This window comes from Equus asinus, chromosome 20 (genome assembly GCF_041296235.1).
Source record: "Equus asinus isolate D_3611 breed Donkey chromosome 20, EquAss-T2T_v2, whole genome shotgun sequence".
Taxonomy (NCBI): Eukaryota; Metazoa; Chordata; class Mammalia; order Perissodactyla; family Equidae; genus Equus; species Equus asinus.
Genome location: NC_091809.1, coordinates 25,352,843 through 25,380,612, shown reverse-complemented (window position 1 = coordinate 25,380,612; position 27,770 = coordinate 25,352,843). Strand labels below are relative to the sequence as shown.

At 45.3% G+C, this 27,770-nt stretch overlaps 1 protein-coding gene and 1 long non-coding RNA gene across 2 annotated transcripts in view; both read left to right on the top strand.

The window, feature by feature from the left end:
* Window positions 1-27,770, top strand: part of LOC123278616 (zinc finger protein 709-like) — a 154,165-nt gene that overhangs the window by 16,635 nt on the left and 109,760 nt on the right. The gene's annotated exons all lie outside the window — the stretch shown is intronic.
* Window positions 476-27,770, top strand: LOC139041301 (uncharacterized). Its single transcript, XR_011496195.1, has 2 exons — window positions 476-4,374; window positions 25,729-27,770. It is a non-coding gene; the product is annotated as an uncharacterized lncRNA (long non-coding RNA).

The following is a 27,770-nucleotide window of genomic DNA, read 5'->3' as shown; positions in this document are numbered from 1 at the left end:
TTTCCTTTCCATGTGCTTAGATGTCCAGCACATGCTGTGGAAAGGTGGGAAACAGTAGTCACAGCGTCAAGGTTTAAAACAGTGAAGGAAATGGAATGTTTTCCATGGTACTTTTTAGTGTTAACTTATGTATTGGAGGGGTTTCATTCAAATGGGGACCACAGGAGCTTTCTTTTAGAGTGATAGTGTGTTTTTCATCTTTTTTTTTTTTAAAGATTGGCATCTGAGCTAACAACTGTTGCCTATCCTCTTCCTTTTTTTTTTCTTTTTCTGCTTTTTCTCCCCAAATCCCTCCAGTACATAGTTGTATATCTTAGTTGTAGGTCCTTCTAATTGTGGGATATGGGACACCGCCTCAATGTGGCCTGACAAGCGGTGCCATGTCCACGCCCAGGATCTGAACCCTGGGCCACCGCAGCAGAGCGTGCAAACTTAACCACTCGGCCACGGAGCTGGCCCCTGTTTTTCAACTTTTAATGGCAGAATTTCTATACATTTGAGAAAACTCATGAGTGCACTTAAAATATTTTATATACATGTTATGTACATAATTACTGGGAAATGAATAATATAACTGCTCTCATATGCTAGGAAAATGTAAAGCTCTCTTGAATGTTGATTTTTATGTGCTCAAATCTTCTTTCCACCACTATGGATCCTTCTTAGGAAGAATTGAGGGACTGGGCAAGAAGGACTCAGACCTCAACAGGACTTTCTTGCAACCCTGTCTTCATTGAGAAAACACCCCCTAGGGTTGCACCTGCCCTCAGCTCATACTCATAACAGGAGTGAAGTGAGAGGGCTCCCAGAATCTTTGAGTTTAAATCAGGTTCTGTGGACACATCTGTAGAAATACTGTGCTTCTAAAACATAAAAGTGTGTCCAGGAGGGATCTGCCTGGGGACATCCTCATTCATATGCATCAGCATCATTTTTTCTCATTGCCGTGAATGGACCACTTCCAGCTGTTCACTTCCCACATCAAGACTACTCTGTGCCTGCTTCCTGGGAAACATCTTTACAAATCTATGCATGTCCCACTCTGGAAAATTTCTCTGAGGCAACATGAAGGGCCTGTGAGCTGAGAGGGTGACAGAAGCAGTGATAGAACCCATGTCATGGGCACATTCTGTCAGCCACAGTGACCACAACATCCCATATTTATCAGATCTGCTTGTTTACTTATTCATACAACACTTAGAAATTGATTGAATTTAATTGGGAACCAAAGGGCTCTAGAACTTTTTTGAGATAGCCGTCCCTCCATTAGCGTCTCCCTTCACACGCTCCTTTCCCATAAAGGCTGTAGTAGCCTCCTGTTATGCATCCAGAGTCTCTAAACCTCTCACAGTGGACGTAAGTTGCCCGAGGCATTCTTGCACTGAAATTATTCTTGTCTAGTGCTGCACACCATTAGAGAAGCCACTGCTGGGAACTGACAGAATTTTTGTAAATAGAAGCTCTTCCAGGGACGGAGTTGACCCTCTTCCACTGCAAACAACTTCTGTTGCCTTGGGCCATGAATGCAGGACCCCTCAGGCTTGCTAATCAGAGGACGTTTCATTGAAGAAATGTGGGTACTTACAGGGTGGAGCCAAAATTGGTGCTTCTGGCATATCCTACTTAGAGGAGGAAGTGTGTTCCCCTCTCCTCTCATTGATAGAATCCATGTGGAGGAAGTCACTTCCTTTTCAGGCACAATGGCCACTTGGGGAGTCACCTGGTAGCACAGAGTAGCCAGCATGTTCATATACTTTATAGAGAGTGTGCTGCCATGACACCTGAAGGAGTCCACTGCAGAGATGCTGCATTCTTTTCCTAGATCAAACAGGCTATCTTTAATCAAAGATTGGACCCAAGCATGAGATCGATTAGTCAAACTACAGACAATCATGCTAACAATAGAAAATTTCCTGTACAAGAATTGAGCTCGTGTATATTTTTACAGATCCTTTGTCATTACCAACCACTAGCTGTCTCATCCCAACACTAACAACTCCTTAGCTAAGGTGGCCCTTATGGTATACAGGACACCGGGAATATCATGCCTCCCAACACTCAGGCACAAACCAGGTCACTCTTCACTCTGCACATATTAAACCTTAACTTGCAGCAGCTCATGTCATTGCTTAGGGTGATAAATGGACCCAAATTTCTGAGACACATACCAACACCTCAGACCTGATGGTATTAACCTTGGCCCTCTGATCCCACAAAATACAAAACCATTTGGAGGCCTCCAAACTAAAGTTTTACGCAAAATTCAAGAGACTTCCCTCCTCCGCTGTGGCTAACTTGGTGACTGACAAAGAAGGTAATGTGAAAAAACAAGTCACTGGTAATATAATCGAAGGACATACTTTCCAGGCTGAGGAAGGGGTCCCTACAGCTGGTGGTGAATAGACACTGTAGTGTCCCTCACCTCCGTTGGGGCACTTGCTATGCTCAGACTACGGTAGAAACAGAAAAATTACTCGTGCTATCGTACAGAAACTCCTGAAACCAAAATGTGAGGATTCTCCAAGACACTCTAGAAATTGATAATATCAGCACATTTATTAAAACACAAAACGCTGGGCTCTTGGAAAAAGTATTTAATGGACCTTGTACCTCTCTTACAACCCTGGGCATCTCTTAGTGCTTGATGCTGAATATACACATAACTTTTCTTCCTACATTGGACGGGTGACTGATGAGTGAGGCTACTGCCCATCAGTGTTCCCCCTGGTATGATAAGCACTGGTTGCAAACTGGGCTCTTTTCTCTCTTAATTGAGATCACTTATGGTTCTTTGGCTCTGCCCCTCAGTTTCCATGTGTCAGATGGCCTCTCTGTCCCTGGGTGTGGTGAAGTTATTGCTGAAGTTCAGGTGGACTTGGGTGGGGCTGTTTGACTCAGGTGATATCAAAGGTGACAGTTTCCTCAGGGAACTGGGAGAGGAAATGGTCAGAAAGGGTATCTCTGCATCCTGTAGAGAGAGGATGTCTGTCATGTAGTGATTCCAACATTGTCAGAATGAACATTACTCTCTAGTATCATAGACTCACCAATCAGGGAGATGATTATTAGATGAAGACCAGTTTTCTGATGTCTCAGTATACATGGGTTAAATAGTGTAACCACAAGTAAGGGGTGCATTCTGACCACAGACAGAGATTAAACCAGTGTGAGAAGGAGTCTCTCCGTATATTTCCCATGAGACACAAATATTTTCATGTCAGAAACATTTTCTTAAGGTAACCATTCTGAATACTCAGAAGTCATTTTCTTTTGAAATAATGGCTTGTTTTTACTCTCAGTGATCTTATTCGGAATCTGAAGTGTTGGAAGGATGCCCACCTAATGCATCCCTGATATTGTAACTTAACACAATGGGCTCACCTCCTGGTGAGAGCAGAGCCAAAAAGCACAACAAAGGCAGAAGTAGTGAAGAAACTATTACTTGCACAAGCAATGGAGAATACCACGGATTTCTCCCAAATAAGTGTCTCCTCAAACAAGGGTTTGGGGGTCCTTTTATTGTGAGATCAAAGTACAGTTCATGAATATTCAGTTAAGGACGAAGCAGGAGATCAGGTTTTGTTGCCTAACAGTCATGTTCCTTTAAGGCTTATGGGTAGATGCCACATGCTTCTACCTACATATATCACATGATCTAGAAATGGCTGCTTGGTCCCTCCCAGAGGAGGAGAATTTAAAATGTTAATAAGATTATAGTAGGGACGGTTCACTTCAGTTCACTTAGGAACGGTTTGAAGCTGCTAGAACTGGCTTCAGCCAGCTTGCTTGTGGAAACCTTCAGTGGTTAGGCTCTTCCTGAACCTTTCCATCTGCAAACACTTAACAGACAATGTTAATTTTTATCAGATCCTCTGTACCCTTTTCTTTGCCTAGTTCCCTGGTCACAATATCTGTGTCTGTGGACCTGTGTGGCAAAACTATGTCAGACTCCAGTTGTCAACAAAGATCAAAATGAAGACACTAATTATTGCATATGGTGAGGTGACCTCCCGTTGTGTGTTTGTAAAGAAGGATCACAGTCCCCTGAGTCCCCTGCCAGCACTACCTTTCAATGCAAATATCACTGCAGAGGACGAGTTCTGGCTGGCGTTCTGCTCAGACACCTAGACTCAGGGGCTGTCACTCAGACACAAGGGGGGGGGGTGAGTCTTGCGAACTGTCCAATCAGAGGCGGCGCCGGGGCAGGTGGGTGGGGCAAAGCGCCAACCCCCCGGAAGTTGCTCCTGCTCCAGCCGCGCAGGGAACTGCGTCTTCCCGCCGTTAAACGCTCCAGGTGCTTGTGTTGAGTTGTGACTTGCAGGGACTGCGGGAGTCGTAGGGATGACACCTGGGGACCCAGGAGCCCTAGCAATGGTGAGTGTGCGGCCCCGGGGGTAGGACGCGGCAGGAGGGGCTGGTGGGAAGCGGCGGGGCGGGCCCGGCCTCTCGCGGTCCCCTCCTGGGTCTGCGGCCCTGAGTGCGCGGTGGCGCCGCTCGGCCCTCAGGCCCCTTCTGCCACAGCGTGGGGGCGGGGCCGGCAGCCGGGCGCCGGGCGTCCTGTGGTCCCTGCGCGCGGCCACTTGGGGCCGGAGCGTCTGTGGTCCCTGCGCGCCCGCAGCCCCGCGAGTCCCAGACGGTGCGGGACCCGCGGGGGGGGGCCCGCGGGAGGGTCCGCAGGACAGTCGGGCCTCGGGCTCCGGGGTCCGTGCTCGGAGGGGCTGCGGTTTGTGGGTCCCCAGGGCCTCCTTTCTCCCCAGGGGACACCCATTTTCTTCTGAATTTTCCATGTATTTGGGGAGCAGAATCTCAAATCCACGACTCTCCCCGCAGCCTAGGTCTTCCTGGGGCTGCCAGTAAATCCCTAAATTCCCAACTTCTCCCCGAATTCCCAAAGGCCAGCTTCCTGCCTCTGATTCACAGCATCATAATCGACTGTTTGTCCTCCTTGTTGGATTTGAAACATTCATTATTTTAATTTAACGTTCTCTCACCGTCAATGGATGACTTTTTAAAAAAGATTTATTTGGTGCGTGCGGATATTTTACATGAGAGAAAACCCAGCCTATAACCACCTTGAAGAACGTTGTATGAAATCCTCGTGCGTCTCCCCCAGGATCTTCCTGGGCACAGACATCCTGTGGGAAGTCCTCTGGGTGCAGGTTCCTCTTGAGAAACTTTCCTGGATGATCTGTCCTGTCAGCACTGTCCCTACCTGGGTTAGTCACCTTTAAAAGATTTATTCACTTTATTTTGGTGTCAGTTTTTCAATGAAAAAAATTTATTTAATCAATATGGCTTGAAACACAATATAAAATATTTCCAAAGAGGGAAGAAAGAGGTGAATTTCAGGAAAAAGAAGTAGCAGTTCTACATTGCATGTACTAAATTCTTTCACTTTTTTCCTCCCATCGTGGGGAGTAAGATTCTGAGGTCTATTTATTTATCTTGGGTGAGTTCAAACAGATTTCTAGGGCTTAGACTAGCAGACCTAAAGTGTTCAAGTATGATCAATAGCTTGTAAGAAAAATTTGCTGTCATGTAAATAATACCATATTAACATCATTTTTTTCCCAGAATTCAATACATTTTTGTGGAGTTTTTTGTTAAGCCAGTAAATTGCCATACAATTTTCTTCTCTCATTTCCACATAGAAGGTAGTTTGAATGCTTTAGCTGGATGGTTCAGACACTGGGTTTGTGTATTTAAAATATCCATGGTGGCCCCAAAAAACTCCAGTGGGGGCAGAGGCCTGAGGGCAGTGAATCTAAGCTAAGGCCCTTGGGCCTGCAGAGGGAAGGCCTTGAAGGCCCAGTTGTCCTTCCTGGGGAGCCTCTCCCTGCAGGTGTCCTACTGCTCACACCCCCATGGAAGGAGCCTTTATCCTGAGAGGAGCTGCAGAGCCCTGGAAAGCTGGGGGTGCACGTGCTCATGGGGTGGGGAGTGATGCCCTTTCTGAGGTTGTCACTGTGGATTCCTTTGGCCTGTTTCTAGACATAATTGGAGTTTTGCCTCCACAGTGTGGGTGCACTCAGAGTAATTTGTTTACACTGAGAAAGTCTGTGAGAGTCAGGAGCTCTGTGTCCTGGATTAGGGCCCATTAATGTGGGGTCCATTTGGGTCAGAACCTTAAACTGAATGCAGCTGAGTTTCCTCACTGTGAGAATGGAGCCTGAGAGAGGGAGCATGTGCACTGTTCCCTGGGGAGAGGAGGGTGTGTGGGGCTCCCAGAGCTCCTTCCTGTGGCTGCTCAGGTGCCCTCCCCTCCTTCTCCAGGGACTGACCCCCTCCAGGGCTCTGTCTCCACCAGGAGAGTCAGGAACTCGGAACCTTCTGACCGTGGCTTTCCTTCTGTCCTGTGGGAAGCAGGCTGCTCATTTGAGATGATTCCAGTATTTGTGTTTCTTTCCTTTGGATTCCTTTATCGATGGACTAGTGCAGCCCTTTGGCTCTGGTTTCCCTTAGCACTTGGACCCTGAGACTGTAAGTTGATTGACAATGGGATGTGAGGAATGCAAGAAAGTTTTTTTCATCTTTGTCAGTTTTTCTATGTGCATGTTTCTAGAGAACGTAGATATTTAAAAGGTTAAAGCAGTTGAAATTCTATATTAAGTGATGTGAGGAGAACTTCTGAAAGCTTATGTAAATCTTTCAGAATCCAATTCACTTAAATATTCAAACTCAGAACATGATGGCGTTGTAATATGCCAATCTTGAAAATACCCGCAGTGTAAGATAGAGGAAGGACAAACTAGGATACCACATGTTCTTTTAGTTAGAGATTTGAAAATTTTATTTTGTATCGTTTACACTTTTGTAAATGTTAGTCTTTACAGAAATTAAATCTTAGAATGGTGTCCTATGTATAAGAGTTAAAATTAAGGAATATAAATTTCTCTGTTTATTTGAAATGAATCTGTAAGACAGCAAAGTCTAACCTAAGCAGACTCACTGCCAACATATCCTGGTCCCCTCCAACACTGTTACTCCAGCCACTGCCAAATGCAGTTTTGATTATGTTCTGAGCCTGCTGTTAGTGTTTCTTTATATAAAAACAAGTAATCGCAAGTGCATATTTTCCTACCCACATCTGTCCTTGTAAGGAGCAGTCAGACTCCACATTTTGGGTGACTGCTCACAGCTTAGGTCTCACCCACCCTCCTCCCCTTGTGCCCCCACCTGGACAAGCTGAGGAGGAAGCCTGGGTGCTCTCTCCTCTAGAGCAGGCAGGACATTCCCACCACCCCAGCCCCTGCCTGTGTGCAGAGCTCTTGCCCCGGCCCCACCCCCAGGCCCACTGAAGCCCCAGGCCAGGCTCCATTCCTTGCTTTCTGAGCCCTGTCAGAGCTGCTTGAGAGGCCGGCCCTGCCCTCCCCTCAGACCTCTGTTATGTGAGTCCTAAGCCTTTTCCTACCCTCTGTGTGTGTATGTGTGTCTGTGCCACACGGGTCTGAGTCTCAACAAGGGAAACACCCCTCTGCAGGTGACCATGACAGTTGGCGCCCTGAGCCGCATGTCCAGACATGACCCCACCCGTGGGTCTGTCTTCTCTTGCTCTGACTTGCTCCCCTGCTCTGCTGCCTGGTGGTGGCATGCGCTGTGGGCTGCTGCCCACTGGGGAGCTGGGCTGTGAGCTGTGCTGCCCCATCTTGCATTGTTGACCCACCAACCTCAGTTCTAGGTTGAGCGGAACAAAGTTAACAGTTTCAAGAATTTATAGGGGCTGGTCTTGTGGCCGAGTGGTTAACTTTGTGCGCTCCGCTGCGGTGGCCCAGGGTTTCACTGGTTCGGATTCTGGGCGCGGACAGGGCGTCGCTCGTCAGGCCACATTGAGGTGGCGTCCCACATGCCACAACTAGAAGGACCTGCATCTAAGATATACAACTGTGTGCGGGGGTAGATTTGGGGAGATAAAGCAGAAAAAAAAGAAGAAGATTTGCAACAGTTGTTAACTCAGGTGACCATGTTTTAAAAAAAAAAAGAATTTATAGGCATTTGGGAGCAGGAGTATGTTATTGGGGCCTCCTTAAATGAGTCCTGGGTCAGTGTCTTTGTCAGGATTTATCTGTGTGTTAGAGTGAAGCTGTGACAGGACCTGTGTGACCTGATATACCCCAGGGGTGGGGGTAGACAGGGACTATACCCTGTGCATGAGGAGGGCCCATCAGATGGTCACTCCTAAAAGAGCAGTCATTTATAAAAGGAGAAGAGAGGAGGAAAGGGAGACAGTAGGTGGCAGGGTGAGTTCACACTCCTAATAGCAGAGGGCTCCCCAGGCCCCTTCAGTACCTCTGCTGCTGCCCCTGCCTCTACTCCCACAAAGACCTTGACCTTCTGGTTTAGAGGGGACAACACCCCTGGCACCCCTCTAGCACAAGATGTTAGTTCAAACTTGACTTAAACCCAGGGTTTAAACCCTATAAAGCAACCACTTCTCACATAGCAGGCTCCTCACCCTGATACCACTGTTTTGAGGCTCTTGTGTAGAAAAAAAATTGTAAATACCAGGGTAGAGAGGCACTCCGTCTCCTGAAGTGTATCCCATTAGGAAGAAGAGAAAACAGGAAAGATCAGGAGGAAGGAAACATAGATAAAATACTCAAACAAAGGTCCACAATTTGACCCAATTGGAAATCCAAAATATACTAAAGGAATTTACACAGCAAAACAGATAGAGGTACACTGCTTGGCTTTTGGGCCTCTACAACATAGTTCTGAATTAATTTTGCTCTCTGATGTAATGCACTAATCCAGAAACCTTCAAGCAGTTAATCAACGCTAGGTGTCATATTACTGTTATTCCTAGGATCCCACTAAATTTGAGGGAGGTGTACTTGATGATCTTAGGGGTGTTACTGAATATAACAAAGGGAACCAATAGGACAAATATTTCATCTTTAGCCATCAGAACTATGGTTTTGCCTAAATTCTCCATCATCATCACACCCATTTGTTGTAAGATATCTCGTAGTGAGCTGGGAAGCTCTGATCCAATGAGCAAGAATTAAAATTAAATGAAGTCGGGGCTGGCCCCGTGGCCGAGTGGTTAGGTTCATGCGCTCCGCTTCCGAGGCCCAGGGTTTCGAATCCTGGACATGGCACCTCTCGTCAACCCATGATGAGGTGGCGTTCCACATGCCACAACTAGAAGGACCCACAACTAAATACACACAACTATGTACCAGGGGGCTTTGGAGAGAAAAAAGAAAAATTAAAAAAAAAAATTAAATGAAGTCTTTGCCACTTAAAAATTGGCTTGACAAATTGGAACTCCAGTGACCTTACCTGACAGAGAAAGTAGTTAGTATGTACATAACCCAGGGCCTTGAAGGATTGAGAACTGTACAGAAACCCTAGTTAGTGAAGGGTCGATTATTCCCAGTGCTTCTTTTCTTTCTTTTTTTTTTATATGAAAGTTAGCTTTATTACGTTAATAGATCTTTTACCAGCTTTATATGTGAAAGTAGCGTTGATTTTCTTTTTTTTTTATTGAGTTAATGATAGGTTACAATCTTGTGAAATTTCAGTTGTACGTTAATGTTTGTCATTCGTGTTGTAGGTGCACCACTTCACCCTTTGTGCCCAACCCCCACCCCACCTTTCCCCTGGTATCCACTAAACTGTTCTTAGTCCACATTTTTAAATTCCTCATATGAGTGGAGTCATACACAGATTCTCCTTCTCTAGCTGGCTTATTTCACTTAACATAATTCCCTCAAGGGCCATCCATGTTATTGCAAATGGAATGATTTTGTTCTGTTTTGCAGCTGAGTAGTATTCCATTGACTATATGTACCACATCTTCTTTATCCATTCGTCTGTTGATGGGCACTTAGGTTGCTTCCATGTGTTGGCTATTGTTTCCCAGTGCTTCTTTTAACAGCCCATTTTTTCCTGTTATGAAACCTGGAAAGAATGACTAACACCTCAGAGTGGTTCACCTCAACTTGAGGCTGTGGTTGCTCCACACAGACCCCTGTACCCAGTCCCCACAGTCTGGAAATTACTGACCACAGCCAATCAGCAGTTGATAAATACCCTGCTCTCACAGGTTTGGCTGAGTCTGTTCCGTCCAGTCCTGTGTCCACAGCGTCTCAGCTGCATTTGGCCTTCCCTCTGAAGGAACATGATGCCCCTTTACTGGGTTATCCTCGTGGATCTTCCACAGCTGTGCCCTCCCACAGTCACTGTAGGCAGGGTCTGAACTACATCCTGGTTTCTCCAAGAACACAGGTATGACATTACATTAATGACATCTCCTCTGAGGACATTCAGGACATACAAATATTGGAAAAAGGAGCTCACAGAATTGGATGAGACATTGCCACACATGTGATGTGAGGCCCTGAAAACTTTGTTAAATTTCTGGAAATCATTTCCTAATCTGAGACCCACTCTTTCTCTGAGACCATGAAGAAATAGCTATTGTTCCTCTCAGCACTCAAAACATCTACTAGGTTCTCTTAATGTTTGGGAGGCAATATGTTCCTTGTTTACAAGTTTTACTTGACCACATTTGTGCTGATACTTACAAATTTGCCGCCTTGAGTGGGCATCCCCAGTACAGAAAGCTGGAGACTCTCTTCATACTGTCTTACAGCAAATAATCCTGTTAGTATCCTGAGGCTCCTTCACTATGGAGGCCTCAGTGACCTTCTGTCATGTCTCCTGGGGTACCTGTGGTTGCCTTAAGTTGTCCATAGGCTTCTGATGCAAGAACCTGCCCCAGGCCCCACACTATATGCCATTAGAGCTGCAAAGACCTCTACTTATTAGGCTCTCCTGACAGTAGATGGCTCTGCACATGGGACCATCTATCAAGCAGTCCATTTAAACTTGGGACCTGGGAACAGCACTCCAAGAGCTCAACATGGTTAATAAGAACCCCTGGAGACATGACGGAGCCAAACCTGGACGCTCTGGGATAGCCTACCTGCAGGATAGGGTGGGCTACCCTATCCTCAGTTTCCTGCCAGGTGCCATGGTGTTGAAGTAGGTCACCCCTTTCCCAGACCCCCAGGGTCCCTGGGGACATCTTTATGATTCCCTGAGAGAAAAGCAATGGGAGTTCATAGGCTTTAGGGATGACATCACCACATGTGTACATGATGGAGCTCAGGCAGAGTTGCTGCTTCTCATGTCTTACTTGGGACATCTCTGATGAAGGACTGGACCCATGGGTCATCATAACTGACCATACATCAAGCAGTCATCTTAGCACCGACCAACAATGGGTTCCAGCTGCAGACATCACAGACTATGGACAGTTCCCTGAGAGTTGCCCCTTTGTGGTAAAAGAACTCTGGGGGTCTCTTGCCTCACAGTTACCTTCAATAGAAATCAAAGTAACACTTGTCTCTACACATACAAAGGCCACATACAAAGCCTTTCCAGGACATTCTTCCACGTGGGAGCTGCAGACACTACTGATAGTAATGAAGGCACTCATTTCACTTCTCAGAATATACAGTGCTGGGCTCTTAACAGGGCGTTCAATGGAAGTTCCTCTTCTCTTCCAAGTCTCAGGATGGAAAAAATGGAAGTACAAGACCCTGGCCTCAGATGGCCTCAGAGAGCAGCGTTATGGCTTGTTGAAATAAGGTCAAATTAATTGAATGAAAGATGGTCTGTTTCTGTCATCAGTCAGTCAACAGGGGTGAATATTAGTGTGTCTGTCTTTATCTTTTTTTCCTAGTAGACTTTACTTTTTTAATTAAAGATTGGCACCTGAGCTAACACCTGTTGCCAATCTTCATTTTTTTTTTTCTGCTTTTTGTCCCCAAATCCCCCAAGTACATAGTTGTATATTCTAGTTGTGGGTCCCTCTAGTTGCGGCACGTGGGACACCGCCTCGATGTGGCCTAATGAGCGGTGCCATGTCCGTGCCCAGGATCGAAACCGGCGAAACCCGGGGCCGCCGAAGTGAAGCGTGCAAACTTAACCACTCAGCCGGAGCTGGCCCAACTTTACTTTTTTTTAAGAGCAGTTTCACATTTGCAGAAAACTTGATAGGGAAGTACAGAGATTTCCCCCATAATCCCTCTGCCTCCACACAGTTTGCCCTATATTTTATATCTTGTATTGCTGAGGTATATTTGTTACATTTGATGAGCCAATTTGATGCATGAAAGTTCATAGTTTATATTAGTGTTGACTCTGTGTTGTACAATCTCTGGGCTTTGGCTAATGTCAGATGACATGTCTTCATCATTTCTGCATCATATGGAACACTTGCACTGTCCTAAAAATCTCCTATTCATTCTTCCCTCCCTTCCACCCCGCACGCCCCTGGCAACCAATGATCTTTCAGTGTCTTATACTTCCATTTTTTCCAGAATGTCATATGTTTGTAATCACACAGTGTGTAGCCTTGTCATACTGGCTTCTTTAACGTAGCAATATGATTTTAAAGTTTCTCTATGTCTTTTTCACTTGGTAACCTCCTTTCTACTCATCACTGAAACCAGTGATTGTTTATCCATTCCCTATTGAACTTATCTTGGTTACATCTAGGTCTTGACCATTGTGCATAAAGCTCCTATAAACATTCACGTGTAGGGATTTTGTGATCATCAGGTTTCAGCTCATTTGGGTGAATTCCAACAACATGATTGCTGCATTGTATGCTAAGTGTAGAGTTAGTTTTAAGAAACTGCCTCTCTCAAAGCAGGCGTACCGTTCTCCATTCCCTCCTGCAACGAATGAGGGTTGCTCTTGCTCTCCACCTACACCAGCCTTTGGTGTTCTCAGTGTTTTTAATTTCAGCCATTGTGACAAGTATCTGGTGATATTTCATTCTTCTTTTATTTTCACTTTCATAGTTCCATATGATTTTGAGCATGTTTTCGTGTGCTTATTTAGCATTTGTATGTCATTGATGAAGTGAGTGTTCAAATCTTTTGCCCAGTTTTAACCGAGTTGTCTGTCTTTTTGTTTTGGGTACCAGTCGTTTGTTAGGTGATTTTCAAAGATTTTCTGCCAGTTTGTGGCTTCCGTTTTTATTTTCAACACTGTGTTTCACGAAGTGGAAGATTTTCATTTTAATGAAGGCAAACTTATCTTTTTCTACCTCGGATCTTGCTTTTGGTGGTGTATCTAGAAATTAATCACCAAACTCAAGGGCACCTAGGTTTTCTTGTTTTTTATCTTTTAGGAGTGTTATAGTTTTACATTTTATACTAAGATCTGTGATTCATTTTGAATTAAATTTTGTGAAAAATGTAAAGTCTCAGTTTTTCAATGTGACTAGATTCTCTTTTTGCAGGTGGATGGCTAGTTTTTCTGGCATTATTTGTTGAAAAGAACACGCCCCTCACCACGTGCCCCTTCCTCACTTTGCTTTCCCAGTGGAAGCTCAGTGTGGACAGCAAAGGTCTGTGCATCCTCACCCAGCTGCCGTGTCCTCTGCTGTGGTCTCCACGGTCTGGGATCCATCACCCCATGAGGTCTCCCCTGTGTGCAAACCACACACAGGTCTGCCCTACATGCCACCCTCATTGAGGCTTTGATCACTGTCCTGCCCTGAAACATTCACTGACAAGAAGGTGGAGGCCTGGGGACCTTAGACTCAGAGACATCACCATGGGGACCCACGAAAACACTGGAAGTTGTTGCAAGAGCACACTGGGACATGGCTTAGCTCATTTCTGCCTCTTCCCTCAAAGAAACAGTAGGCATGGCCTCCAGCAAAGGAGAGAGGGGCACAACCTCCTGTACTTACGCACTTCAGGAGATGTGGAAATCCACTGCCATTTCTGCCATTTCCTTTGGAGGGGTGCCCATTGCATTCTGGGAGCCATGTGAAGCAAGGGGTCCCCTGACTGCAGAGAGTCTGGCTGAGATCGCCATTTCCCACAGACCTTGGGGCTGGAACTTTGCAGGGTGAGTCCTGATCCAGAAAAAATAAGCACCAGCCTTGGTGAGTGGGCTCCAAACTCACTCTGGAGGCGGGTTCTGAGGTGAGGGAGCCAGGCATGGTCAGCACGTGAGCCACTGAAACCACAGGGTGGAATGTTCCAAAGATCTCAGGGAGAGTGATTTAGGTACAGCCAGGTGCCTGAGGGACTCCCAGAGCTCGGACAAGGCAGAGCATCTCTTTGACGTTATTGGTGGTATCGAGACTATTGTGGAACTGTGCTTGTTGGTGCAGAGCTGAAGTTTATGTGACAGAGGTGAGTATTGTGTTTGAGGGGCCTGTGTCTCATGACATGGGTTCTGGATTCTGCCATTGCCTCACCTCACAGTCATCTGGGGTTGCAAATATGAAAACAAACTCAGGAAATCTCATTTAAAATGGAGTCAAGAAGCCCTGAAGGGAGAGATCTTATGAACTACTACTCACCATAACTTGCAGACCCAAACAGGAAGAAGTGTCCCATTTTCTAACAGGAAGCTTACATTACAGACCACAGTAAGAGGAAAGAAGATTTTCTCCTTACAGAGCAACAGCCCAGCCAATGAGAAACCACCACATTCAACCACTGTCATCACCCTGATCTCTCATTCTCCTTCCATGGACTTCTGTTCCAAACAGCCCCTCCCAGCCTCCTCCTGTCCTCTATAAGAGCAAATTTGTCTGTTGTGTTCTTTCTATCTGCCTATGGTTCATCACAGTTTGCATGTCCTTAGTTGTACTTCCTCTGCTATTCCCACATAAACTCATTTTAATGGTAAAATAACTGGCTCTTTTGATTCTAAGATCAACACAACAGAGAAAACTTCCAGAGTGGACAGGTGTTGCATTTAAACATGTTTCCCAGCAAGGAGGCACAGAGTAGGCTTGAAATGGGGAACTCAAGAGCTGGAAATGGCCTCAAGAGCTGCTCTGGGAAGACGTGATGTTGATGCCCAAGGGTTAGATGAGGATGCGCCCAGGCAGATCCTACATGGAGATGTGTCAGATGCACCTTTATGTTTCAGACCACCACATTCCCAGGATACAAACTGAGAAACCTGGTGTCACTCAAAGATGGATGCCGGGAGCCCTATCACTTTCTCACCAGTTAAGTGAATGACACGAGGGCAGGTGTAGCCCTAGAGGGAGCTTTCTAATTCAGACTGGGTACCAGGAAAAGTCTATAGTGGCCTATGTCCTTCTTCCCCAGTCCTGCCAGTTCTTGGTAAGAAGGAACCCAAGGTGGTGGAAGGAAGTGTTGCACACGTAGCAAAGTTAAGGAGAGTTTAACATTCTCCTACCATGTGAACACATTTGTGTTGTTTTCTATTAATTGATTTTAGTATAGACACTATTTTAAGAGCAGTTGTGAGTTTTCACAAATGTATAGTTACACCACCATCAGGATGGAGAACACTCCATCACCCCAAAGGAACACTCTCATGGTGCACATTTGTACTGAACCCTCCCACCCTTAAGAACTCATCTCTTAGGTTTCTATGCCTTTGCCTTTTCTAGAATGTTTTATAAGTGGAACACCATGTCCCCTTATGGGTCCTGTTTGGAAACTTTGATGACACATTTGTAAGAGTGCACGATTATATAAACCTTGTAGTGTTCTTGTGAGTTTGAAATTTTTGACATTGCCCATTATGCCTTCAAAACTAAGAGATTCCTCTATTAGGAGTTCTGTGAATTTGGGTAAGACCTTTTGCTTAACTTTGTTTCTTTGCATCATGAGAGGAAGGATGGGCGCAGGGGATCAAATGAGATACTAATAATCATCACATCACATAATCTCTACACTCCTAGGAAAACATAAATAGCACTGAAAAAAGGAACACGTTTGGATTTCCCTTGTTTAGTAAAACAAAAGCTGTCATTTTGTTTGTTTGTTTGTTTGTTTTTTAAAGATTGGCACCTGAGCTGACATCTGTTGTCAGTCCTCTTCTTTGTTTTCTTCTTCTTCGTCTTCTCCCCAAAGTCCCCCAGTACATAGTTGTATAATCTAGTTGTAGGTCCTTCTGCTTGTGCTATGTGGGATGCCACCTCACCATGGCTTGAGGAGTGGTGCCCTGTCCACACCCAGGATCCGAACCAGTGAAACCCTGGGCCATCGAAGTGGAGCACATGAACTTAACCACTTGGCCACGGGGCCAGCCCCAAAGCCGTCACTTTTTACCCCGTCTTCCATAACATCTCCTGGAAATGTAAACATATGGAAATTATCCCTGAAAACAGCAAAAATGGGATTTGGAGTCTTTGTGCATCATGGAAACAAAAACCTCCCAGCTACTCCTCTTATAAAAAGGCATTGGAGGGCTGGCCTGCTGGCGTAGTGGTTAAGTTTATGTGCTACACTTCAGGCAGCCTGATTCTTGGGTTTGGATCCCAGGCATGGAACTAACGCAGCTCAATAAGCCACCCTTTGGTGGCACCCTACATAAAATAGAGGAAGATTGGCACAGATGTTAGCTCAGCGACAGTCTTCCTCAAGCAAAAAGAGGAAGACTGGCAACAGATGTTAGCTCAGGGCCAATCTTCCTCAGCAAAAAAAAGGAGGGGGGGGGGCATTGGAAATTTCCCAGTTTGAGGATGTCAAATTTACCTCCTTTGCCAGCATATGGGATATTACTCAAAATGATACTGTGTGTCTGTCTACAGCTCACCTCAGTTATTGCTTGGATCATTACCCTCTAAACATTCATAGCTTTTTAGTGTTTTAACCAGGAAGTCACATTGAACTTGCACAGCTATCATTCTTCTTAGAGGAAAACCCATGATGGGCTACAACTATGCAGATGACCAGAACCCTTCCTCAAACTGGGAGAAACTCAGAGGTTTCATGGGGTACAAATTGTGTCACTCAGTCTGAATAGCAGCAAAATGATATGCTGAATCAAAAGGCAATTTCAAATCCTTTCAACTGATGTTAAACAGAAACGTAAATACCACCAATACCCATGGCCCAACGCAATGGCAGTCTCGAGTTCCAGATACCCATGTATCTGGATTGTGATCAAATAGCACATGCAGTGAAAGGTTTAACCACAGCTAAAATGAAGATGCACTCTGTCTATGCCTTTATCTTTATGCAGAATCTTTACTGTTAATCTCAAGAATGCAGGACTTTTGGTATTGCTGTCCAGTGTTTACATCCATGTAGTAAATGGTGGGAAAACAATGATGATCAGTGTTGACATCCTCACTCACTGAGGCCCCTACCTACCATAGAGAAGATATGCATCCATCAATGGATGAATGGATACAGAAGTTGTGGTATATTTATATAGATCATGGAGTATGATTCAGCCATAAAAAACAAGGAAATCCTACAATTTGTGAAAACATGGATGAAACTCGAAGCCATTATGCTAGTGAAATAAGTCAGACAGAGAAAGACAAATACATTATGATCCCACTTATATATGGAATCTAAAAAAAACCCCAACAAACTCATAGAAAAAGAAATCAGATTTTGTTTACCAGAGGTGAGGGGAGGCAATTAGGGGAACGTAATCAAAAGCTACAAACTTCTAGTTATATAATAAGAACTAGGGATGTAATGTACAACATGACAACTACAGCTAACACTGCTGTAGATACACAGGAAACCTGTTAAGAGAGTAAATCCTAAGGGTGCTCATCACAAGAACATTATTCTTTTCTTCTTTCTTTTATTGTATCTATCCGAGAAGATGGATGTTAGCTGACCTACTGTGGAAGGCATTTCACCATATGTGTAAATCAAACCATTATGTGGTACAGCTTAAATTTATACAGTCATATGTGTCAGTTTTTTTCTCAATAAAATGGAGAAAAAAAGAGTCAGAGACTTCAGGTCTCTGGTCTGTCATGTAAGGAGCTTAAACCTAGGTTCTAGTCCTCAGAAGCAAACACCCAAGAAACTTGAAATTGACAACTCTTCCATCAGAGAATTGAGGTCACAGGGTAAACCACTGTCTCCACAACTAGACAGAGAGAGACACAAAAAAGTAGCCATTTAAAAGTATACCCAAAATAGTCTATTCTTAATGTGGCATGCCCAATTATTTGTTGAAAATCTATTTAACAAGAGCATAACTGACTGGGATTTTCCAAGAGCCAAACTGACCTTGGGGGAGGGACATAGCCAACTTGAGCCTCTTCTAGATTTTTCTCTTCTCAAAGGTGGAGCAATTGTGAAGATGATGGGATTTTTCCCCTCCTGACATCAAATATTTGGTGGGTTTTCCAATGCCAGTTCTCCAACTCTACATCACCAAAGAGGTGTCCAACAGTTCAGTTCAATCCTAACACTAACCACCCAGAGTTCACATCAGACTCCATGGGGTAAGACCTCAGTCCCACAAACTGCCCCTTCTTTAGATGCCAACCACAGATGGGGTGCCCAGGCTGCCAACATTTCCACTCAGCTGTCTACAAATTCATTGATTCTCTCAACACTTCATTACGTTTGGTAATTTACTGGACAATTCTGAGACCTCAGCAAAGTGCTTTAATTACTATGATTGGTTTACTATAAAGGATACAACTCAAGAAAAGGCCTTTTGATACATAGGGCAAAGTAGAGCCATGGTATGGGTGAGGGGAGTGGAGGTGGAGGGGGCTGCAGAGATTCCACATCCTCTCTGGACACTCCACCCTCCCAGCACCTGCATGTGTTCACCAACCCAGAAAATCTCTGAATTCTGTCTTTAAGGGATTTGATGGAGGTTTTGCTACATAGGCACAATTTATTAAATCATCAGCCATTGGTGATTAACTCAGTCTCTAGCCCCTGTCCTTCACACAGGGGCTGGGAGTAGTTCTAAGCCTCTAATCAAGGCTTAGTGTTTCTTGTGTCCAACCCCCATCCTGAAGCCAGCTATCACCCTTATCACTCAAGAAATTCCAAGGGCTTCAAGAGGTTTTTGTTAAGAACTGAGGACAAAGATCAAACATCTTTCTTATTACATCACAGAAGGTCAAGCCCAGGGACACAGGCTCACTAACAGATTGAGACCCAATCACTGGACTGGAGAATGCTTCCCCTCTGCCCACACCTCCCTCTACATCAGCTGGGCTCTTGTTCACTATTAGTGAACTGCACTGAAAGAACTAGATGCTTTTTACTAACATCAGGAGGAAGGCAAGGATGTTCCTTCACATCACTCCTAGTCAGCCTTGTACTGGAATAATTAGTTAATGCAACTAGACACAAAAAGGAAATAAAATGTACATAGATTGGGAAGCAGGAAATAAAACTGTCCTTGTGGCACAAGATTGTCTATGGAGAAAATCTCAGAGAATCCCCAATAACAAAGAAAACCCCTTGAACTAAGAAGAGAGTAGAGGAAGGTTAAAAGGTAAAATGTTAATATACAAAATCTTATTCTCTACAGATCCACACAAAGGACCAAAGGCAATTCGATGGGAAAACATAGCCTTTTCAACAAATAATGCCAGAAAAACTGGCCACCCACATGCCAAAAAAAAAAAAAAGAATCTAGACACAGACTTTACACTTTTGTCAAAAATTAGTTGAAAATGAATCGGGCTTGCCCAGTGGCATAGTGGTTAAATTCACATGGTCCACTTTGGTGGCCCAGGATTCGTGGGTTCAGATCCTGGGTCTGGACCTGTGCATCACTCACTAAGCCATGCTGTGGTGGTGTCCCACATAAACAATTAGAGGAAGACTGGCACAGATGTTAACTCAGGGACAATCTTCCTAACACAAAAAAAGAAAGAAAATGAATCATAGATCTTAGTATAAATGTAAAATCATAACACTCCTAAAAGATAACACAGGAGAAAATCTAGATGACCTTGGGTTTGGTGATTAATTTTTAGATACAACACACAAAGCAAGATCCAAGATAGAAAAGAATTAGATTGACTTCCGTAAAATGAAAATCATTTGATCAGTGAAACACAGTGTTACATGAATGAAAATACAAGGCACAGACTACAGATAATCTTTGGAAATTACTTATCTGATAAAGGACTGGTACCCAAACATCTAAAGAACTCCTAAAACTCGACAAAAAAGAATACAAACAACCAAGTTAAAATCGGCAAAAGATCTGAACACACACTTCACCAAAGACACATAGATGATAAATAAGCACATAAAAACATGCTCAAAATCAAACCTCACTAGGAAATTGCAAATAAAAGAAGAATGAGATATCACCAGACACTTATTACAATGGCTGAAATTAAAAACACTTTCAACACTGAACAGTGATGAAATGGAGAGCAACAGGAACCTTCACTCGTTGCTGGTAGGAATGGAGAATGGGATGCCTACTTTTGAAGAAAGGCAGTTTCTAAAAACAAAGCCTACTTTTAGCATATGATACAGCGATCATGTTCTTCAAACTTACCCAAATGAGTTGAAAACTGATGTTCACAAAAATCCCTACATGTGAATGTTTTTAGGAGCTGTCTAATTTTCAAGACCTAGATGTAATCAAGGTAATTTCAGTAACCGAATGGATAAACAATCACTGGTACTTCCATAGGATAAAATATCCTTCAGTGATGAATAGAAATGAAGTTATCAAGCAAAAAAGACATGGAGAAACTTTAAAATCGTATTGCTAATGAAAGAAGCCAATATGACAAGGCTACACACTGTGTGATTCCAAGCATGTGACATTCTGGAAAAGATAAAAGCATAAGACACTGGAAGATCATTGGTTTCCAGGGATCTAGGGGTGGAAGGGAGGGATGAATGAATGGTGGAGCACAGGAGATTTTTAGGACAGTGCAAGTGTTCCATATGACACAGAAATGATGCAGACGTCATTTTATATTAGCCAAAGCCCAGGGATTGTATAACACAGTCAACACTAATGAAAGCTATGAACTTTCATGCATCAAATTAGTTTAACAAGTGTGACAACTGTTTGACAGTGATACAAGATATAAAACATAGGGCAAACTGAATGGAGGTAGAGGGTTATGTGGGAAATCTCTGTACTTTCTGATCAAGTTTCCTGTAAACCTAAAACTGACCCTAATAAAAAGAAAAGTCAACTAGGAAAAAAAAGATAAAGACAGGCATATTAACCTTCATCCCTGATCATTGACTGATGACAGAAACAGACCATCTTTTGTTCCATTAGTTTGAACATTTTTTGAAAGGCCATAATGGTGCTCTCTGAGGCCTGCAGCCTGAGATTTGGAAGAGAGAAGAAACTTCCATTGAATGTCTTGTTAAGAGCCCAGCACTGTATATTCTGAGAAGTGATATGAGTGCCTTCGTTACTATCAGTAGTGTCTGCAACTCCCACATGGATAAGGAGTGTCCTGGTGAGGCTTTGTGTGTGGCCTTCGTGAGTGTAGAGACAAGTGTTACTGTGACTTCTATTGTAGGTAACTGTGAGGCAAGAGATCCCCGGAGTTCTTTTACCACAAAGGAGCTCCTCAGGGAGTCAGCCATGGTCTGTAACGTCTGCAGCTGGAGCCAGTTGTTGCTCAGTGCTAAGATGACTGCTTGATGTATGGTCAGTGTGATGATCTCTGTGTCCAGTCCTTCATCAGAGGTATAACAATTAGGAAATGAAAACCAACTCTGCCTGAGCTCCATCATCTACGAATGAGGTGCTGTTGTCCTTAAAGTCCATGAACTCTCATTGCTTTTCTCTCAGGGAGTCCTAAGGAGCTCCCCAGGGAGCCTGGGGGTCAAAGGGGGAGGTGATCTTTTCCAACACCAAGGTACCTGCCAAGGGACTGAGAGCACAGTTTTGCACAGAGGATATCTCAGAGGGCCCAAGTTTGGCTCCATCATATCTCGAGGAGGTCTCAGTAGTCATGCTGAGCTCTTGGGGTGCTGTTTCCAAGTTCCAAGGCAATATCGACTGCTGGATAGAGGGTCTCATGCTCAGGGCCATCTACTGTCAGGAGAGCCTTGTAAGTAAAGGTCATTGCAGGTCTAATGGCATACAGTGTGGGGCCTAGGGCTGGTTCTTGCATCAGAAGCCTATGGGCAACTTAAGGCCACCATGGGCACCCCAGGAGGAGTGACAGAAGGTCACTGGGGCCTCTTTAATGGCTCTACCTCTCATGGCACTAACAGGACTGTTTGCTGTATGACAATTTGAAGAGAGTCTCCAGACATTTGTGGTAGGAGTGCCCACTCAGGTGGCAAATTAGCAAGTTACAGCACAAAGAGGCTCAAGTAAAATTGGTAAACAAGGAATATACTGCCTCCAAAACATCAAGAGAACCTAGCAGATGTTGTGGGTGCTGAGAGGAACAATAGCTATTTCTTCATGGTGTCAGAGAAGGAGCAGGTCACGGATTATCAAATAATTTCCAGAAATTAAAAAAAGTTGTCAGGGCCTCACATTATGTGTGGCAATGTCCATCCACTTTTTATGAGCTCCTTTTTTTCAATATTTACATGTCCTGTATGTCCTCAGAGATGTCAGTAATGTAACATCGTCCCTGTGTTCTTGGAGACACTAGGATGCAGTTCAGACCCCGCCTGCAATGACTGTGGGAGGGCACAGCTGTGGAAGATCCACGAGGAGAACCCAGTAAAGGGGCATCATGTCCCTTCAGAGGGAAGGCCAAGTGCAGCTGAGAGGCTGTGGACACAGGACTGGACGGAACAGACTTAGCCAAACCTGTGAGAGCAGGATATTTATCAGTTGCTGATTGGTTGTTGTCAGTAATTTCCATAATGTTGCAGACTGCATATAGAGGTCTCTGTGGTGCAAACATATCTGCAAGATTGAGGTAAACCACTTTCAGGTGTCAATCATTGTTTCCAGGTTTAGTAACAGGAAAAATTGGGCTGTTAAACACTGGGAAAAACCAACCCTTCGCTAACTAGATTTTGTACAGTTTTCAATCCTTCAAGGACCTGTATAATTTACATTGGGTCATATTAACTACTTGATTTGGGGGTAAGGTCCCTGGGGTCCCAATTTGTCAAGCCACTGTGTAAGTGGCAAAGACTACACTGAATTTTAAACTCTTGCTCATTGGATCAGAGCTTCTCAGGTCACTATGGGATATTTTAGGACAACGGGTGTTATGACCATGGAGAATTTAGGCAAGACCATAGTTCTGATGGCTAAAGATTAAATACTTGTCCTATTTGTCCTCAATATTATATTCATTAACACCCCTAAGATCATCAGGGGCACCTTCCTTAAATTTAGTGGGATCCCAGGTGTAAATGTAAATTGACACCTAGTACTGACTAACTGCTTGAAGGTTTCTGAACTAGTGCATTACATCAGAGAGCAAAAGTAATTCAGAACTATGTTGTAGAGGCCCAAAAGCCAGGGAGTGTACCTTGATCTGTTTTGTTGTGTAAATTCTTTTAGTATATTTTGGATTTCCAATTGGTTCAAAGTGTGGACCTTTCTTTCAGTATTTTTCTCTTTTCTTCCCTCCCTCTTCTCCTTCCAAGTTTTGTTTTCTTGGTCACTGGATATACTTTGCGGGAAACGACATCCTCTCTACCCTGGTATTTAAATATTTTTTTCTTACCAAGAGCCTCAAAACAGTGCCATAAGTTTTAGGAGCCTCCCCGATGACAACTGGATGCTTCACTGAGTTTAAGGTCCCTGGACTCAAGTCAGCATTGAACAAATCCGTTTGCTGTGTCACGAAAGTGCCGTTGGTATGGTCCCCCGTAGCCCTGAAGGTCAGGATCTTTGTCACAGTAGAGGCAGCAGCAGGGGTACTAAAGGATCCAGGTGAGCCCTCTGCTATCAGAACTAGGGACTCACCCTCTATCTACTGGCTGCCCTTCCCCCTCTCTTCTTTTTCTTTTTTAAACTGACTGTTCTTTCAGGGGTGACCATGGCCCTCCTCTTGCACAGGGCTTAGTCCCCCTGTGCCACCCCATCCCTGGGGTATGTCAGGCCAACTCGGCCTCTGTCACAGCTTCACTCTAACACACAGATAAATCCCATCAAAGACACTGGAACAGTGATGAGGGTAATTAGGCTGGTTACTTTTAAAACTACAGATAAGAAGCAGGCTCCGAGGAGTGGAATTTGCTTGCCCTTTGATCAGAGACAGTTGCATTTGTGAAGGAAATCTCCATGCCTCCCTCTCTGCGCCAGGAGGAAGGGGGGATGACCTTATCTCTGGAAACTCTTAATGGGGAAGGCAAGAACTTAAGGTGTTTACTGTCTGGCAACCTCATGTAACTGACCCCCCACCCCAAAATCCTCCTTTGTCTTTAGTTGAAGATAATATTTGAGCCGTGACTTCTGCCATTTACTCAATCCGGTTTGATTCTTAGCTAAAAGTTGTGGGACTGCCTAATGGCCGGACCCTACCGGCACTGGTACCATTTTAACTTTTTTTCCTTTGTCTTGTAAAGAGATGACTCACATACCCATGCCTTAAATTTAGCCCTAACCCTCAACTCGGGGCAGCAGCAGGAGCTCTGCCTGCCCATGGGTCCTGTCCCCATGCCAGTGGGGGCAGCAGAAGCAGCAGCAGAAGCTCTGACTGCCCATGGGTCCTGTCCCCATGCTATTCTATACTATTCTCTAAATAAAAGAGCACTACTGCCAAATCTTGAGAGTCTAAGAAATCTTTCTTTCGACTCCTCGGCTCACCGACCCCGCATCAACAGGACCACTTTGAGGAGACCCCAGGGGCTAGCCCCATGGACGAGTGGTTAAGTTCACCACTCTACTTTGCTGGCCTGGGGTTTCGCCATTTTGGATCCTGGGGGCAGATGTGGCACCAATCTCAAGCCACGCTGGGGCAGTGTCCCACATAGCACAACCAGAGGCACTCATAACTAAAATAGACAACTCTGTGTTGGGGGGTTCTGGGGAGGAGAAGGAGAAGGAGGAGGATGGGAACGGGGAGGGGGAGGAGGGGGAGGGGGAGGAGGAGGAGAAGGGGAAGGGGAGAGGGAGGAGGGGAGGGGGAGGGGGGGAGGAGGGGCAGGGGAGGAGAAAAAGATTAAAAAATAAAATAAGGAGATCCCAATCCCAAAATCCTGCCCTGAAATGACTGTGAATTCTTGAAACTGCCAACCCTGTTCAGCTGAACCTGGAACTGTGGCTTGGTGGGTCAACAATGCAACACTGGGCAGCACAGCTCACAGCCCAGCTCCCCAGCAAGCAGCAGCCCACAGTGCATGCCGCCACCAGGCAGCAGAGCAGGGGAGCACCCCCAGCTTTCCAGGGCTCTGCAGCTCCTCTCAGGATAAAGGCTCCTTCCATGGGGGTGTGAGCAGTAGCACACCTGCAGGGGAGGCTCCCCAGGAAGGACAACTGGGCCTTCAAGGCCTTCCCTCTGCAGGCCCAAGGGGGCCTTAGCTTAGACTCACTGCCCTCAGGCCTCTGCCCCCACTGGAGTTTTCTTGGACCACGAATGACACCTCAAATGACACAAATCCAGTGTTTGAGCAATTCAGCTAAAACACTGAAACCAATGTTTATGTGGAAATGAGGGAAGAAAATTTTACTGCATTTTGCTGGCTCAACAAGAAACCCCACAGGAATGTACTGCATTCCTACAGGGGGTCGGGGGGAGGTGTTAATTATTTCCTTGACAAGAAATTGTTTTATAAACTGTTAATCACACTTGAGCACTTCAGGTCTAGGCCCTTGAAATCCATTTGAACTCACCCAAAATAAGAGAACAGACCTCGGAATATTAGTAACATGCTCGGGGCGGAAAAAAAGAAAAACAATTTTTAAATCAAGCAATGTAAACCTGTAATGTTTTATTGTTTCTGAAACTCACCTCTTTCTTTCCTCTTTGGAGATATTTTATATTGTCTGTCAAGCTATATTTATTAAATAAATTTTATTCATAGAAAAACTGCAACTAAAATAAAGTGAATACATATTTTACAGGTGACAACCCCAGGGAGGGGCAGCACTGACAGGACAGATCGCCCGGAGAAGTTTCTCAAGAGGAACCTGCAGCAAAGGACTGCCAGCTGCGCGTCCGCGCCCAGGTCGCAGCCTGGAGGAGAGGCGGGAGGAGCTCGCACCACGCGCCTCCAGGGGGATGCGCTACTTTCTCTCAACAAAAACGTCCACGAACGAGGAATAAACCCTCTTAAAAGAGCCGCCCACTGACTACGGAAAAGTGATAAACAACTAAAATATCGGGTCTGTTTGTGGTTGATGACGATGCTGCGAATCGGCTACAGGAAGTTGGCGTTCGGGAACGAACGAGGAGGGATCTGGAAATTTAGGGATTTATTGTCGGTCCTGGAAGAGCTGGGGGGACAGGGTCGCGGATTGGAGACCCTGCTCCCCAAACATTCAGAAAACTCGGGAGGAAACGGGTCCCCTCCGAGGAGAAAGGAGGCCCTGGGGACCCACAGACCGCAGCCCCTCCGAGCACGGACCCCGGAGCCCGAGGCCCGACTGTCCTGCGGACCCTCCCGCGGGCCCCGCACCGTCTGGGACACGCGGGGCTGCGGGCGCACAGCGGCCCAGAGACGCTCCGGCCCAAGTCGCCGCGCGCAGGGACCACAGGACGCCCGGGGCCCGGCTGCCGGCCCCGCCCCCACGCTGCGGCCGGAGGGGCCTGAGGGCCGAGCGGCGCCACCGCGGACTCGGGGCCGCAGACCGCGGAGGGGACCGCGGGAGGCCGGGCCCGCCCCGCCGCTTCCCACCAGCCCCTCCTCCCGCGTCCTCATCCCGGGGCTGAACTCTCACCATTTCTAGGGCTCCTGGGTTCCCCGGTGTCCTCCCTACGACTCGGTACAGGTTACGGCACGACAGAGTCCTCTGCAGAGCAACGTGGGGCCTTTAAAGGCAGGCGACCGGTGGACAGAGCGACAGGAAGTCGGGAGTGGTTGTGGGGCGTCGCCCCGCCCACCTGCCCCTCTGTCCTGAGTGACAGGGGGATGGAGATAAAGTCTCTGAGCCAACCCAGAGCTGGAAGTGGTCATCTCTCGGGATTTTCCCACTGAAAAGCGTTGCTACGAGGCCACTCGGGGAACTGTGACCGTTCTTTGCAAACACACTTAAAATCACCTCCCCATATGTAATAGTCTGACTCCACTCTAAACTTTGATCTTCCACCCAGCGCTTCCCCACCCTCTCCTGTCAGACTTTAAGGAATCCTGTGGCCTCCCAAGCCCTCAGCCCTGGTGGGAAGTTGGAACCCGCAGCCCTAGCTGGGCGCAGGGTCTCTTCTCAGTCTACCACAAGGTGTGAGGTGTGTTCATTCAAGTCTCAGGTGTACGTTTTACCCTGGAGGGAAATTTACTTTAGATCGTTTTTTGAGTGTATCCTGAAAGAACTTTGAAATGTAAAAGGCTATAATATCCCTAAGGTAATTCAATTTCTATTTGGACTGTTATAACTAAAAAACAAGAAAAGGGTATGTAAATGTGGGATGTGCTGGAAAATATTCATATGAGTAAGAGTTTGGGATGTAAAACTCTTTTTTAATTGCAAAACTCAATGCATTTATCCACTTACCTGAACTTTTTTTTTTGAGAAACAATACACATACAATGGAACGCTTTAATGTGTATAACTCACTAGTCTTCAGTATATTGACAGATACTGTGCAATCGTAACCGCAGTCAATTTCAGAATATTTCCATCCATTAAAAAGAAATCCCTCTACCCTTGACCTTTCACTACCCTATCTTCCCACCATCCTCCTCCAAGCAACAGCCGTAGACAGCCACTACTCTGTTTTGTGTCTATAAATTTCCGTATTTGTTGACTTTCATATAAATGAAATTGTATAATATGTGGTCTTTGTGTTTGAATTCATTCATGGTATAATTTTTTCAGGGAATGCCATGATGTAGCATGAATCAATACTTCATTTTTTTTTTCAGATATAATTGACAAGCAACATTATATTTGTTTCAGATGTACCACAATAAATCTAGTTAACATCCATCACCACACAGAGATATAAA